Source organism: Bubalus bubalis, chromosome 2, assembly GCF_019923935.1.
Source record: "Bubalus bubalis isolate 160015118507 breed Murrah chromosome 2, NDDB_SH_1, whole genome shotgun sequence".
Taxonomy (NCBI): Eukaryota; Metazoa; Chordata; class Mammalia; order Artiodactyla; family Bovidae; genus Bubalus; species Bubalus bubalis.
In genome coordinates this window covers 90,006,994-90,023,650 of record NC_059158.1, presented here as the reverse complement: position 1 = coordinate 90,023,650, position 16,657 = coordinate 90,006,994, and the positions used below count along the sequence as shown (strand labels likewise).

The 16,657-nt window shown below is 39.1% G+C and overlaps 1 long non-coding RNA gene across 1 annotated transcript in view; it reads right to left on the bottom strand.

The window, feature by feature from the left end:
• The window catches only part of LOC123331359, a 69,720-nt gene that overhangs the window by 23,099 nt on the left and 29,964 nt on the right, over positions 1-16,657 (bottom strand). The window contains exon 2 of the long non-coding RNA XR_006547943.2: positions 14,606-14,698. This is a non-coding gene — a long non-coding RNA (uncharacterized LOC123331359). The remainder of the gene's footprint in view (positions 1-14,605; positions 14,699-16,657) is intronic.

Here is a 16,657-nt window from a genome sequence, read left to right as displayed (position 1 = left end):
TGCCCAAAGTCACACCAAACCCACAGACATCTCAAAACTCACTACTGGATACTTCCTTGCACTCCAGAGAGAAGAAATCCAGCTCCACCCACCAGAACACCAATGCAAGCTTCCCTAACCAGGAAACCTTGACAAGCTACTCGTCCAACCCCACCCACACGGAGGAACCTCCACAATAAAGAGGAACCACAAACTGCCAGAATACAGACAGGCCACAGCAAACACAGTAATCTAAACAAGACGAAGAGGCAGAGAAATACTCAGCAGGTAAATGAACATGATAGATCAGATCAGATCAGTCGCTTAGTTGTGTCCGACTCTTTGCGACCCCATGAATTGCAGCACGCCAGGCCTCCCTGTCCATCACCAACTCCTGGAGTTCACTCAGACTCACATCCATCGAGTCAGTGATGCCATCCAGCCATCTCATCCTCTGTCGTCCCCTTCTCCTCCTGCCCCCAATCCCTCCCAGCATCAGAGTCTTTTCCAATGAGTCAACTCTTCACATGAGGTGGCCAAAGTAGTGGAGTTTCAGCTTTACCATCAGTCCTTCCAAAGAGGTCCCAGGGCTGATCTCCTTCAGAATGGACTGGTTGGATCTCCTTGCAGTCCAAGGGACTCTCAAGAGTCTTCTCCAACACCACAGTTCAAAAGCATCAATTCTTCGGCGCTCAGCCTTCTTCACAGTCCAACTCTCACATCCATACATGACCACAGGAAAAACCATACCCTTGACTAGACAAACCTTTGTTGGCAAAGTAATGTCTCTGCTTTTGAATATGCTATCTAGGTTGGTCATAACTTTCCTTCCAAGGAGTAAGCGTCTTTTAATTTCATGGCTGCAGTCACCATCTGTAGTGATTTTGGAGCCCAGAAAAATAAAGTCTGACACTGTTTCCACTGTTTCCCCATCTATTTCCCATGAAGTGATGGGACCAGATGCCATGATCTTCGTTTTCTGAATGTTGAGCTTTAAGCCAACTTTTTCACTCTCCACTTTCACTTTCATCAAGAGGCTTTTGAGTTCCTCTTCACTTTCTGCCATAAGGGTGGTGTCATCTGCATATCTGAGGTTATTGATATTTCTCCCGGCAATCTTGATTCCAGCTTGTGTTTCTTCCAGTCCAGCGTTTCTCATGATGTAATCTGCATATAAGTTAAATAAACAGGGTGACAATATACAGCCTTGATGAACTCCTTTTCCTATTTGGAACCAGTCTGTTGTTCCATGTCCAGTTCTAACTGTTACTTCCTGACCTGCATACAAATTTCTCAAGAGGCAGATCAGGTGGTCTGGTATTCCCTTCTCTTTCAGAATTTTCCACAGTTTATTGTGATCCACACAGTCTTTGGCATAGTCAATAAAGCAGAAATAGATGTTTTTCTGAAACTCTTGCCTTTTCCATGATCCAGCAGATGTTGGCAATTTGATCTCTGGTTCCTCTGCCTTTTCTAAAACCAGCTTGAACATCAGGAAGTTCACGGTTCACATATTGCTGAAGCCTGGCTTGGAGAATTTTAAGCAGTACTTTACTTTATAACAATTATAAATATATATGCACCCAACATAGGAACTCTGCAATATGTAAGGCAAATGCTAACAACTATGAAAGGGGAAATTAACAATAATAATAGTGGGAGACTTTAATACCCCACTTACACCTATGGATAGATCAACTAAACAGAAAATTAACAAGGAAACACAAACGTTAAATGATATAATGGACCAGTTAGACCTAATTGATATCTATAGGATATTTCACCCCAAAACAATGAATTTCACCTTTTTCTCAAGTGCACATGGAAACTTCTGCAGAATAGATCACATCCTGGGCCATAAATCTAGCCTTGGTAAATTCAAAAAAAATGAAATCATTCCAAGCATCTTTTCTGACCACAATACAGTAAGATTAGATCTAAATTACAGGGGAAAAAAACTATTAAAAAGTCTAACATATGGAAGCTAAACAACACACTTCTGAATAACCAACAAATCACAGAAGAAAACAAAAAAGAAATCAAAATACGCGTAGAACCAAAAAAAAATGAAAACACAACAAAACCTACAGGACACTGCAAAAGCAGTGCTAAGGAGAAAGTTCATAGCAATACAGGATTACCTCAAGAAACAAGAAAAAAGTCAAATAAATAACCTAACTCTACACCTAAAGCAACTAGAAAAGGAAGAAATGAAGAACCCCAGGGTTAGTAGAAGGAAAGAAATCTTAAAAATTAGGGCAGAAATAAATGCAAGAGAAACAAAAGAGACCATAGCAAAAATCAGCAAAGCTAAAAGCTGGTTCTCTGAGATGATAAATAAAATTGGCAATCCATTAGCCAAACTCATCCAGAAACAAAGGGAGAAGAATCAAATCAACAAAATTAAAAATGAAAATCGAGAGATCACAACAGACAACACAGAAATACAAAGGACCATAAGAGACTACTATCAGCAACTATGCCCATAAATGGACAACTTGGAAGAAATGGACATTCTTAGAAAAGTATAACTTTCCAAAACTGAACCAGGAAGAAATAGAAAATCTTAACAGACCCATGACAAGCACAGAAATTGAAACTGTAATCAGAAATCTTCCAACAAACAAAAGCCCAGGACCAGACAGCTTCATAGCTGAATTCTACCAAAAATTTAAAGAAGAGCTAACACCTATCCTACTCAAACTCTTCCAGAAAATTGCAGAGGAAGGTAAACTTCCAAACTCATTCTATGAAGACACCATCACCCTAATACCAAAACCAGACAAAGATGCCACAAAAAAAGAAAACTACAGGCCAATATCACTGATGAACATAGATGCAAAAGTCCTTAACAAAATTCTAGCAAACAGAATTCAACAACATATTAAAAAGATCATATATTATGACCAAGTGGGCTTTATCCCAGACATGCAAGGATTCTTTAATATCTGCAAATAAATCAATGTAATACACCACATTAACAAATTGAAAGATAAAAACCATATGATTATCTCAATAGATGCAGAGAAAGCCTTTGCCAAAATTCAACATCCATTTATGATAAAAACCCTCCAGAAAGCAGGCATAGAAGGAACATATCTCAACATAATAAAAGCTATATATGACAAACCCACAGCAAACATTATCCTCAATGGTGAAAAATGAAAGCATTTCTCCTAAAGTCAGGAATAAGACAAGGGTTCCCACTCTCACCACTACTATTCAACATAGTTTTGGAAGTTTTGGGCACAGCAATCAGAGCATAAACAGAAATAAAAAGAATCCAGATTTGAAAAGAAGAAGTAAAACTCTCACTGTTTGCAGATGACATGATCCTCTACATAGAAAACCCTAAAGACTCCATCAGAAAATTACTAGAGCTAATCAATGAATATAGTAAAGTTGCAGGATATAAAATCAACACACAGAAATCCCTTGCATTCCTATGCACTAACAATGAGAAAACAGAAAGAGAAATTAAGGAAACAATTCCATTCACCACTGCAACGGAAAGAATAAAATACTTAGGAATACATCTACCTAAAGAAACATAAGACATATATATAGAAAACTATAAAACACTGATGACATAAATCAAAGAGGGCACAAAAAGATGGGAAAATATACCATGTTCATGCATTGGAAGAATCAATATAGTGAAAATGAGTATACTACCCAGGGCAATCTATAGATTCAATGCAATCCCTATCAAGCTACCAACAGTATTTTTCAGAGAACTAGAACAATTCACAATTTGTATGGAAATACAAAAAACCTCGAAGAGCCAAAGCAATCTTGAGAAAGAAGAATGGAACTGGAGGAATCAACCTGCCTGACTTCAGGGTATATATACTACAAAGCTACATCATCAAGACAGTATGGTACTGGCACAAAGACAGAAATATAGATCAATGGAACAAAATAGAAAGCCCAGAGATAAATCCATGTACCTATGGACACCTTACCTTTGACAAAGGAGGCAAGAATATACAATGGAGAAAAGACCATCTCTTTAACAATTGGTGCTGGGAAAACTGGCAACCACTTGTAAAAGAATGAAACTAGAACACTTTCTAACACCATACATAAAAATAAAATGGGTTAAAGATCTAAATGTAAGACCAGAAACTATTAAACTCCTAGAGGAAAACATAGGCAAACACTCTCCAACATAAATCACAGCAGGATTCTCTATGACCCACCTCCCAGAGTAATGGAAATAAAAGCAAGAATAAACAAATGGGACCTAATTAAACTTAAAAGCTTTTGCACAATGAAGGCAACTATAAGAAAGGTGAAAAGACAGCCTTCAGATGGAAGAAAATAATAGCAAATGAAGCAACTGACAAAGAATTAATCTCAAAAATATACAAGCAACTCCTGCAGCTCAATTCCAGAAAAATAAACGACCCAATCAAAAAATGGAGAAGGAAATGGCAACTCACTCCAGTATTCTTGCCTGGAGAATCCTGTGGATAGAGGAGCCTGGTGGGCTGCTGTCCATGGGGTCGCACAGAGTCGGACATGACTGAAGCAACTTAGCATGCATGCATGCATTGGAGAAGGAAATGGCAACCCACTCCAGTATTCTCGCCTGGAGAGTCCCAGGAACAGAGGAGCCTGGCAGGCTGCTGTCTATGGGGTTGCACAGAGTCAGACATGACTGAAGCGACTTCGTAGGCACATACATGAAGTCGTTCAGTCGTGTCTGTCTCTTTGCGACCCCATGGACTGTAGCCTACCAGGCTCCTCTGTCGATGGGATTTTCCAGGCAATTTTACTGGAGTGGATTGCCATTTCCTTCTCCAAAGGATCTTCCCAACCCAGGGATTGAACCCAGGTCTCCTGCATTGTAGACAGATGCTTTACTGTCTGAGCCACCAGGGAAGTGACTTTAGTTCAATTCAGTTCAGTCACTCAGTCATGTCCAACTCTTTGCGACCCCATGAATCACAGCACACCAGACCTCCCTGTCCATCACCAACTCCTGGAGTTCACTCAAACTCATGTCCATTGAGTTGGTGATGCCATCCAGCCATCTCATCCTCTATTGTCCCCTTCTCTTCCTGCCCCCAATCCCTCCCAGCATCACAGTCTTTTACAATGAATCAGCTCTTCAAATCAGGTGGCCAAAGTATTGGAGTTTCAGCTTTAGCATCAGTCCTTCCAATGAACACCCAGGACTGATCTCCTTTAGGATGGACTGGTTGGATCTCCTTGCAGTCCAAGGGACTCTCAAGAGTCTTCTCCAATGCCACAGTTCAAAAGCATCAATTCTTCTGTGCTCAGCTTTCTTCACAGTCCAACTCTCACATTCACACATGACCACTGGAAAAACCATAGCCTTGACTAGACGGACCTTTGTTGGCAAAGTAATGTCTCTGCTTTTGAATATGCTATCTAGGTTGGTCATAACTTTCCTTCCAAGGATTAAGCGTCTTCTAATTTCATGGCTACAGTCACCATCTGCAGTGAGTTTGGAGCCCAAAAATATAAAGTCTGACATCCTTTCCACTCTTTCCCCATCTATTTCCCATGAAGTAATGGGACCAGATGCCATGATCTTAAGTTTTCTGAATGTTGAGCTTTAAGCCAACTTTTTCACTCTCCTCTTTCACTTTCATTAAGAAGCTTTTTAGTTCCTCTTCACTTTCTGCCATAAGGGTGGTGTCATTAGCAGCAATCAAAAAAATGGGCCAAAGAACTAAATATACATTTCTCCAAAGAAGACATACAGATGGCAACAAACACATGAAAAGATGCTCAACATCATTCATTATCAGAGAAATGCAAATCAAAACCACAATGAGGTGCCATCTCAAGCCGGTCAGAATGGCTGCTATCCAGAAATCTACAAACAATAAATGCTGGAGAGGGTGTGGAGAAAAGGGAACCATCTTACACTGTTGGTGGGAATGCAAACTAGTACAGCCACTATGGAGAACAGTGTGAGATTCCTTAAAAAGCTGGAAATAGAACTGCCATATGACCCAGGAATCCCACTGCTGGGCATACACACCAAGGATACCAGAATTTAAAGAGACACATGTACCCCAATGTTCATCGCAGCACTATTTACAACAGCCAGGACATGGAAGCAAGCTAGATGTCCATCAGCAGATAAATGGATGAGAAAGCTGTGGTACATATACACAATGGAATATTACTCAGCCATTAAAAAGAATACATTTGAATCAGTTCTAATGAGGTGGATGAAACTGGAGCCTATTATAGAGTGAAGTAAGTCAGAAAAAAAAACACCAATACAGTATGCTGCTGCTGCTGCTGCTAAGTCGCTTCAGTCGTGTCCGACTCTGTGCAACCCCATAGACAGCGGCCCACCAGGCTCCCCCGTCCCTGGGATTCTCCAGGCAAGAACACTGGAGTGGGTTGCCATTTCCTTCTCCAATGCATGAAAGTGAAAAGTGAAAGGGAAGTCACTCAGTCGTGCCTGACTCTTCGTGACCCCATGGACTGCAGCCTACCAGGCTCCTCCGTCCATGGGATTTTCCAGGCAAGAGTACTAGAGTGGGTTGCCATTGCCTTCTCCGGTCCAATACAGTATACTAACACATATATATGGAATTTAGAAAGATGGTAATGATGACCCTGTATGCAAGACAGCAAAAGAGACACAGATATATAGAACAGTCTTTTGCACTCTGCGGGAGATGGCGAGGGTGGGATGATTTGAGAGAATAGCATTGAATCATGTATATTATCATATATGAAATAGATCGCCAGTCCAGGTTTGATGCATGAGACAGGATGCTCAGGGCTGTTGCACTGGGATGATCCAGAGGGATGGGATGGGGAGGGAGGTGGATGGGAGGGGGTTTCAGGATGGGGAACACATGTACACCCGTGGCTGATTCATGTCAATATATGGCAAAAACCACTACAATATAGTAAAGTAAATAGCCTTCAATTAAAATAAATAAATTTTTTAAAAATTAAAATCATACAACCAGAAAAAAAAAAAAAGATTTTAAGCTAGAAAACTTCCCAGGGGCAAGGGAGGTATCCACAAGTTAGAACTGCCCCAGGGAAGACAAAGGAATGAGGTACTGGCAGAGCAAGAGGGAGAGGTTGGGAAAGCAGGCCGTCAAGAGGTAATGGAGTACAAGCTGTGGCCAGAGCAGACTAGCCCCAACCTCCACTAGAGAACCCAAGACAAGACCAGAAGGGAAGGGAGATCACGTGATGGCACACAATCTGAAATTACTTTTCCTAGGGGTTTCCATACAGTGGAGAAAAACAACTGGGTTGTGCACTGAATATACTCAACACCCCCAAGGCAAGAGGTTCCTCATCAACCCAAACGCCAATATCCATCTTCTACAATGTACTTTCCTGTTTATCATTTGATCTCAGACTAGCTGCAGGAAGTGAAATTCTCCTATTTTACAGATGAATAGAGATGAAGAGATTAAACCATTGCTTAAAGGCACAAATCTAGTAAATGGTGCAGCTTGTTAGAACTTAATTCTTCTGAAACCCATTACTTTGCACTGCTCACTGCACTGTCTTCAGAAACTGCCTTTTGTTCACTGTGTGGTTTCCAAGGTTTTTTTTTTTTCCTTTAAAATTTTCTTGCTTTAAGGAAGTTTATTTATTTATTTATTCTTTGTTTCTTATTTTTAGTGCAGATATAGGTTGGTTGAATACAGAAGAAAAAGGTCAAGGAAAACATATGTCAGAGCCTAGAAGAGCACAGCTAAAAAATTAATTTCCCTGGAGTGTTAGGCATGGGGTCACCAAGAGTCCCACCTATAGAACAGAGGAACACAATTTCCTCAGCACCACCCCAACCCCCAGACCACTAGAGTTTGGGATTATGATGTGTTAACATTTCCATAGGGTACTTGTAGTAACTTCGTTCAATGTATCTTCATCCTCCCAATGGATAGATTAATCTTGTATTATTCTAGTGAGGATGAAGGACTACAGTCAAGAAGAGACCTTTGAAAGTTGTAGAAAAAATGTAACTCAAAGGAATATTCTCTGCCAGCATTTAGAACATGCCTATATAGCTAGCATAACTTTGCCAAGAACGTTCCAGTTAATACTATGATTTCAACAACTGATTAGAAAGTAAAATGTACTATCTCAAGCTACAGTAATATTGTTTTTCAGGTCATGTGATTCTGCTTTAAGAGATTTTTCCAGAGCTGAGAATAGAACATGTCTCTAAGGCTCCCAGTCCAGTGAACTAAACAATGTGGCTTCTTCATTTTTAAATGGCCTGTTTCAAAATGCACAAATCTTAACACTTCATCAAGCTAAGAAAAGAAACAAAAGGAAAGAAATAGTCTCTTTGCCCAGGAAAAAGCTGAGATAGGTTTAAAGACGCTGAAGCTGAAGTTACCTGTAAGGTTGCCAAACTAAACAGAATCAATTGATTCAATTTTTTAAATCAAACAAAACCCACCACAAATCTTTCTTCTGTTTTTCTGACTGAGAGTCTGTGTTTCGAAGTTACACAAAAATGCCTATCAAACCCAATGATATGTAAGAGATTCAGTCACAAGGGATGTTGATATTTCTTAAGAAAGATTTGAAAAATCTAGTGTATAAGTTTCTGAGACTGGGCTTTCAAACAAGACATGCATGCACTCACACACACACACACATACACACACATGTACATCTTCTCTCCAGAAGGTACTAAAGTACTCATTTCAATCAATGGGAGAAAGCACCTGCAACACATATAAAATATCTATTATATCACCCACTGAAGTCTGTATTTTTAGAGCTACTGACCTTTATGTGAATGAAACAATAAAGCTGTTCACAAACCTGACAGAGAGCAGCTTTTCCAAGTGAAAGACTGAACCACTGTCCCTAATGCACCCATCAAACTGAACAATTAAAATGGTAGCTAGCACAAAATTTAAAACGCCATTGTAACATAACACTGTCAAGATTATCAGTCCTGGCTCAATAAAAAAATTCTTTGTTTGCTTTGTCATTTATTAAAAAGAATTAAGTTATTTATCAGATGAATGGGCTGAATAAATTTAAGGCCATCAAAAGACACTCAGTGGTCCACAGCTCCTTATGTTGCTGCCAAACTAACTTGGGCGCTGGTAGCCACAAACTGGTCCTAATATCACAGTTTCAGTAACAAACAGTCATTGTGTGGATTAAACAGGCCCAAATTCAAGTCCATTTCTTCAGTTACTAGTTGTATGACATGAGTAAATTACTTAACCTCTTAGCTTCCATTGTCTCTTGTAATATAACACTAGTCACTGAATGGAAATTAGGCTATATTCAGTTATAAATGAAGTTGTAAATGGGCTTCCCTTGTGGCTCAGCTGGTAAAGAATCCACTTGCAATTCGGAAGACCTGGGTTCGATTCCTGTTTTGGGAAATTCCCCTGGAGAGGGGAAAGGCTACCCACTCCAATATATTAGCCTGGAGAATTCCATGGACTGTTTGGTCCTTGGGGTCGCAAAGAGTTGGACACGATTGAGTGACTTCCACTTTCAGTTATAAATGAAATCATATATGCAAAGAGTTTAGCATAGTGCCTGGTGGAGAGCAAATGTCCCCAAAGGTTAGCCATTATTATCGCTGAGAAATCTTAGAGGGACCACATGATTTCTTATCTAATCTAAGATACTTTGAGGTTGAAAGGGCGCTCTATTAGCAATATGATGGTAGTGATGGAAGGTCAATCTAATCATTGTCTATGGAGCACAGTCTAGTTGCATAGAATACTGGGGATTAGGAGTGAGGTTCTAGTGATAAGCAACAATGGCACCCCACTCCAGTACTCTTGCCTGGAAAATCCCATGGAGGGAGGAGCCTGGTGGGCTGCAGTCCATGGGGTCGCTAAGAGTCAGACACAACTGAGCGACTTCACTTTCACTTTTCACTTTCATGAATTGGAGAAGGAAATGGCAACCCACGCCAGTATTCTTGCTGGAGAATCCCAGAGATGGGGGAGCCTGGCAGGCTGCCGTCTATGGGGTCGCACAGAGTCGGACACGACTGAAGTGACTTAGCAGCGGCAGCAACATGAAGTACAAACTGTATAAGCAAATGAGGATGCCAAGCTACCCCTCAACAGAAATATTAGCAATGAGGGAGAACTCAAGCTAACTGAAAATATCAGTTGGTTGAAGATTGGATCACACCAAAAACAACTGTTAATACCCAAACTGTTTCAGCATTCTAAATTTAAACAGATCACACTCCTTTGCAACATCAATTTACATAAGACTTTGAAATTGAGTTTTTAAACTTTGCATTTATCATGAAATATCCTTAACCATTTCCTAGATCTATATACACTTTTCCATGTGGTGTTTTCAGCATAGCTTTTGTGCTAGAAATTAAACTAGTTTAAAAATTTTTAAAGAAATAGCACAGCAATTATCTAAATCATCAAACCAGGAAAGCAGTAACCTGGACAGTGCTCCAGAATATTCCAGTCACTAGAGTGGCTCAGCCTTCCTATCCGAAATCCTTAACACAAGCATTGTGCTTCCAGAAAATTAGCCAATTCCACCCTGACATTTGTAAGAGGGAAACCAATGAATGTTTATTTTAAATCATCTTGTTATATATATATATAGTCTTTTTCAGATTATTTCCTGTTATAGACTATTACAAAATATTGAGCAGAGTTTCCTGTGCTATGCAGTAGATACTTGGTTATCCATTTTATATACATTAATAGTAGTGTATACATTTTGTTAATTTTGATAACATTATGGAGCCCTTGTGAATATGTATGTAGATCAGTTCATTGAAACTTTTTGCAAAGAAGAGGTAAGTTACCAACCGACAAATGAGTCAGTAGAAAGAGTAAAAGGGCACAACGGGGAGAATTTAAATATTTTTCCTGTTTTTTAAGGAAAACGAGAAAAACAAAAATGCATACTTGTGTTTTCTTTATTTTCATTAAGAAACAGGAAAAAAAAAACAGAAAAGATTAACAAGAAATTACAAAAAAGGCAGTAACACTATGAACATGGTGACTTCTGAAACTATTTCTGTAGTTATTTGTGAAAACATGAAAATTATAACTAGTTTATGGATGTGAGAACAATCTGACTGAAACATCTGCATCTTGACTGACTGCCAGGGTGGTTCTCTGTGATGTAGATGGACCAGTGTCTTCTTCCTCCTTGACTTCAAGGTACATCTCCCCTAAACCTGACTGTTCTATGACCTTACTGCCCAGATTCATACTTACTTGGATAATTTGAATCCTTAAAAAAAAAAAAAAAAAAATTACAATGTTTACAGTAGAAGCTCTGACTTTTAAGAGACCTACACTGTCTTTATACAGATCCAAGTGCTCTCATCTGCTCTACTGCCTGGAGCCTAAGCAGAAATTCAATTTTTTGTAACAGGGCGAACTCAAAGCATTGGGCAGGGAGTTTCCTGAACAAGCAGGTCTGGCAGTGGAGAGAAATGGGACTGAAATCTCAACTGTGCTGCTGAGTAAGCCACACATCCTGGTGTGGGACTGTGTCTGCCTGTTTCTCATTCACACATGCATTCTAAGGGCTAGCGTGAGCCCTGTATCCAGTTTGGCATACAGGACTGGCCCTCTTGTATTTTCTGATACTCTTCCCCTCACAGTAAGGCATGAAACACTACAAATATACACTTCCAGGAAATCATTTTTAAGTACACACTGTTGACATTACAGCCAGGTAGGCAGATGACATTTCCAGCATAATCAATGAGCCCACTTTTGTCTACATTAATACAAGTGTGGTTTCTTTGCCGAACTTCTCTCTTTCTGTCTCTGATCTCTGTCTCATTTCTCTCTCTCCCTTCCTCTTCCCTCTCTGCCCCACTCAACATTTCTCTCTCTCTCTCTCCCACTGACCTCATTCCTAAAATCTTGAAGAAAACAAGATTCTTCCTGCCTGAGTTTTCGATACATGGCTCAAATTTGGGTTGAAACAGTTCTTTCTGAAGCCATCTGCCACCCAAGCTGTTTGCATCCTTCATTGAATTCCCATTTCTAAAACCAGGGAGGAATCAAGGGCTTGCGTTGCCAGCTTCCTCTGAATTCACCCCTTGGACTCTGGTCTGCCCTCTGTTTTTCATTGCTGGCTTCTGGTCCTTCAGCTCCTTCCCCAGGCACCTTCTTCCTTCCCTCATACTCTACCTGGGGTCACCCAGTCTCAAGGCAACTGTCCCTCTATTATTCTACTGACAAATTAGCAACTTCCTGCTCTTTCCATAAATGGCATCCCCCAAATCCACAGCTGTATCAAAATATGTGAAATTTTTACTTTTTAAAGGACATATTAAGCAAAAGAAGTACAATGATGATATATGTCCTATTTAACTGGAAAGAGAGATACATACAGTCAGGATACTGACACAATTATTAAATTTATAGCACCTGATGGGGGAAAAAAAACCAAAGGGTAAACACATTTACATATAGAGCAAAATTAAAAACAAAGGGGCTCCTACTGAAGAATATTTCTTAAACTGGTCCATAGTCATAGTCCATTATTATATGTCAGGATAAGTAGAAACCTTGTGATTATATGCAAAAATATTTTGTGCTAACTTTCCTGGGGAGAGATTACACAGATTTCATCAACTTCTCAGGGGAAATCTCTGACCCAAATATGCTTAAAATATTGAAGGAGAGTCAGTGACTGAAATATCAACAGAAACTCACTATAAGTAATTGATAACATTTTTTAATATTTAGCATTTTAAAGTACAAATATTAAATTCTATGTATAAATATTGAAATGGCCTCATCATCGGTGGGAGTATATTAATAGGATCAGGTAAGTTTTTCGAGCTTACTCAGATTGCTTCATATATGATTTTTTTAAATGTGGAGGCATTCTTTTTTTAAAACTTTTTTTTTATATTGGAGTACAGCCAATTAACAATGTTGTGATAGTTTCAGGTGGACAGCAATGGGATTCACCATAAATATCCATGTGTCCCTTCTCCCCCAGACTTCCCTCCTATCCAGGCTAGTTCATAAATAATATTGAGTAAAGTTCCCAGTGCTGTATAGTAGGTCCTTGCTGATTATCCATTTTAAATATAGCAGTGTATACATGTAGATCTCAAACTCCCTAACTATCCCCTCCCCCCATCTTTCCCCTCGAGCAACCCTAAGCTTGTTTTCTAAGTCTGTGAATTTGTTTCTATTTTATAAATAAGTTCATTTGTATCATTTCTTTTTAGATTCCACATATAAGAGATGTCATATGATGTTTCTCCTTCTCTATCTGACTTACTTCACTCAATATGACATTCTCTCATCAATGGTAGGAGTATATCAATAGGACCATGTAAGTTTTTTGAGCTTAGTAAATCACTTCATATATGATTTTTAAAATGTGAAGGTATTCTTTATAGTAGCATTTCCTAAAACTTCTCTGATGATGTGAATCACTTGGAGTATTTATATTTAAAAGAGTCCTGGACCCCACCCCACAAATACTGAATGGAAATTTAGGAGGCTTAGGAATTTTATTAATTTTTGTTTAAGATTTTACTTTTTTAGAGCAGCATTAGGTCCATAGCAAGCTTTGGAGAAAAGCACAAAGATTTCCCATATATTCCCTGTGCCACACATGTATAGCTGTTATCAACATTCCCCACCAGAATGGTACATTCGTTATGACTGATGAACCTACATTTGACATACCATTATTACCCAAAGTCCATAGTTACATTAAGATTGACTCTTGGTGTTGAACATTCTATGGATCTGGACAAATGTATAATGACATGTATCCACCATAGTATCAAACAGAATAGTTTCACTGCCCCTACAATCCTCTGTGTTCTAGCTATTCAACTTTCCCCTTGGAACTTTTTTGAAACAAGTATCACAGGTGATTCTTATCAATAAGAAGCATTTTGTGAAAAAATTTCCAAACTTAATATTAATATTTGTTCCATCACAGAAAAATGAATGGACTCACAGAAGGAAAGCCAGAAGTCCATACACTAATTTTTTTTAAGTATCATTTCTAAAATTAGATTCCTTTCTTTGCAAAATTTTGAATACAAATGATGAATAATTACAATAGTTTAGAGCACTTTGATCTTTATAGAAATGCAACAAATATTAAAATTAATTTTGTAATACATCTGTAACCGGAGAGGTACCAAGGTTTTTCTACTCAATTTTTCCAAACCAGATTCTACAATACACTTACTGAAAATACGTGGAGAACTTCATGTTCATGAGCCTTGGAATTTGATGATAATGCCTAAAGTATTAAGAAATTATTCAAGGAATCTTAGCATAAAAGGCAAGACATTAAAAGAAGCAGCAGGGGGTCAAGTATTCTTTCTCAAACATATGATTCCATTAAACTAATAGTTTTTTTCACAAAAGGAATGTTTTTCTAATGTATTACAAATCACCCAGGGAGATTATTTATAATGGTCATTCTAATGGGCTAGTTCTGCTAGTTTACTCTACAGTGCCAACCTTAATAACAACATAACAGGAGGAAACTTCTTTTTAATTTTAAGTATTTAATTTTTAAAATTAATGTAATCAATTCAATTCCACAAATATTTGTTTAATATCTTCTATAAGCCCAGCTCTAGGCTAGGAGCTAAGGATAAAATGATGAGTGAAGGCACAATTCCTACCTTAAAGAAGACATCCTGTTTCAGATTTTTTAAAAAATTTCCTCCTGATTTTTAAAATCTGGGGTAAACTAAATCCAGGGTTGACAAACTTTCCTGTAAGAAATCAGATAATAAATACTTTATGCCTTGCAGACTGTAGAACCTCTTTATAACTATCCAATGCTATTGTAGCATTGAAGTTGCCGTTGTTTGCTGTTGTTTTAGTTACTCAGTTCAGTCTGACTCTTTTGTGACCCCATGGATCGTAACCTGCCAGGTTCCTCTGTCCATAGGATTTCCCAGGCAAGAATACTGGAGTGGGTTGCCATTTCCTTCTCCAGGGGATCTTCCCTATCCAGGGATCAAACCCATGTCTCCTGCATTGGCAGGAGGATTCTTGACCACTGAGTGGTCAGGGAAGCCCTAAAGCTGCCATAGACAATATTTAATCTAAAAAGCATGGTTACAATAAAGCTTTATTTATATGAGTAGTCTGCTGGCCAGATTTGGTCCTTGCACTAGTTTGCCAGTGACTAAATAATTTGTGAATGTTTATTTAAATTTTTAAATGCTCATTTAACCCTTTATCATATCTGCTTTATGGAAAATGTTTAGACCAGAAATAATGAAAATCACCTTTAGAGTTCTAATTTGTTTTTAAAAAAACAGATGTGTTCAGTTAGTGTTAGTAGCTAAGTCATGTCCTACTCTTTGCGACCCCGTGGACTACAGCCCACCAGGCTCCTCTGTCCATGGGATTCACCAGGCAAGAATACTGGAATGGGTAGCCATTCCCTTCTGCATGACATCTTCCTGATCCAGGGATCAAACCTTGGTTTCCTGCATTGCAGGCAGATTCTTTACCATCTGAGCCACCAGGGAAGCCCTGGATATGTTCAACTGTACTTCAGTTAATAACATTTTTAAAAAGTAGATGTGTCAAAGAATTGGAGATAAAACTGAACTGTAATACAAAATCATCTTTTTTCAATTAAAAAAACAAACAAGCACAAAGGAAAACATCAATATCTCCTCAAATACTACCAACCCAGAGACACTTCTTTTTCACGGAATAATTTTCAAATGAGTTAGAACAGTTGACTCTTCAAAGTGTCCTTCCCATCATTCACGCCCAACGTTCACATTTTCAATGGCTACAGTGCTCAGCCAGCAAGAGCCTGTGTCAGGCACTGTGTGAGGAACTTTCTGGAGGTCATCTCACTGAATCCTCCCCACAATCCAAGGATTCAGGCGCTATTATTATTCTATCCATGTTAGAAATGAGAAATCTAAGGCACAGAGAGGTAAAACAATTTACCTATGTTCAAGCAGCTAATCAGTGGCAGAATAACTGTATGAACCCAGGAATTCTGTCTCCACCATCCATGCTCTGAATTTTTGGTGCTTCCTGAGGAAAAATGGCTTCCCCAATGGCTCAGCGAGTAAAGAATCCAGTTGCAATGCAGGAGACACAGGAGATGTGGGTTCAATCCCTGGGTTGGGAAGATCCCCTGGAGTAGGAAATGGCAACCCAGTCTAGTAGTCTTGCCTGGAGAATCCCATGGACAGAGGAACCTGGCAGGCTACGGTCTATAGGGTTGCAGAGTCTGATGTGACTGAAGTGACTTAGCACATAGCACAAGCAAAAATAAGTGCATACACACCTATCATGTATCCCTGTCATCAGCATTCTGACACTGCTTGTTTTCACTGTGATACATATGAAAAATATGCATGTCTCTGCAACTCATGAAGAAATAATGGAAACAATGGCACAATTTTCAATAGTTTGGTGAATGACTCTTATTTATTGGCCTCTGGCAGGAAAATTGGTACTAACACTTTGGTTTCTGATGCCTACAACATAACCACTTCTATGTCAGACCTGTCAATGGTCCTGAACATTTTGGGGGACCCAAACATGTTGCAAATAAGATAAAAGTCACAGCTACTTTTCCCAGAGGAATGGACATAAGTATAGCGTGATAGCCATGTACGCGCACTGCTCATATACCCTTCCAGAGAACTCCTGCCAGAAGAGTTTTTGGACAGCCCTATCTACTGCACCCCTGG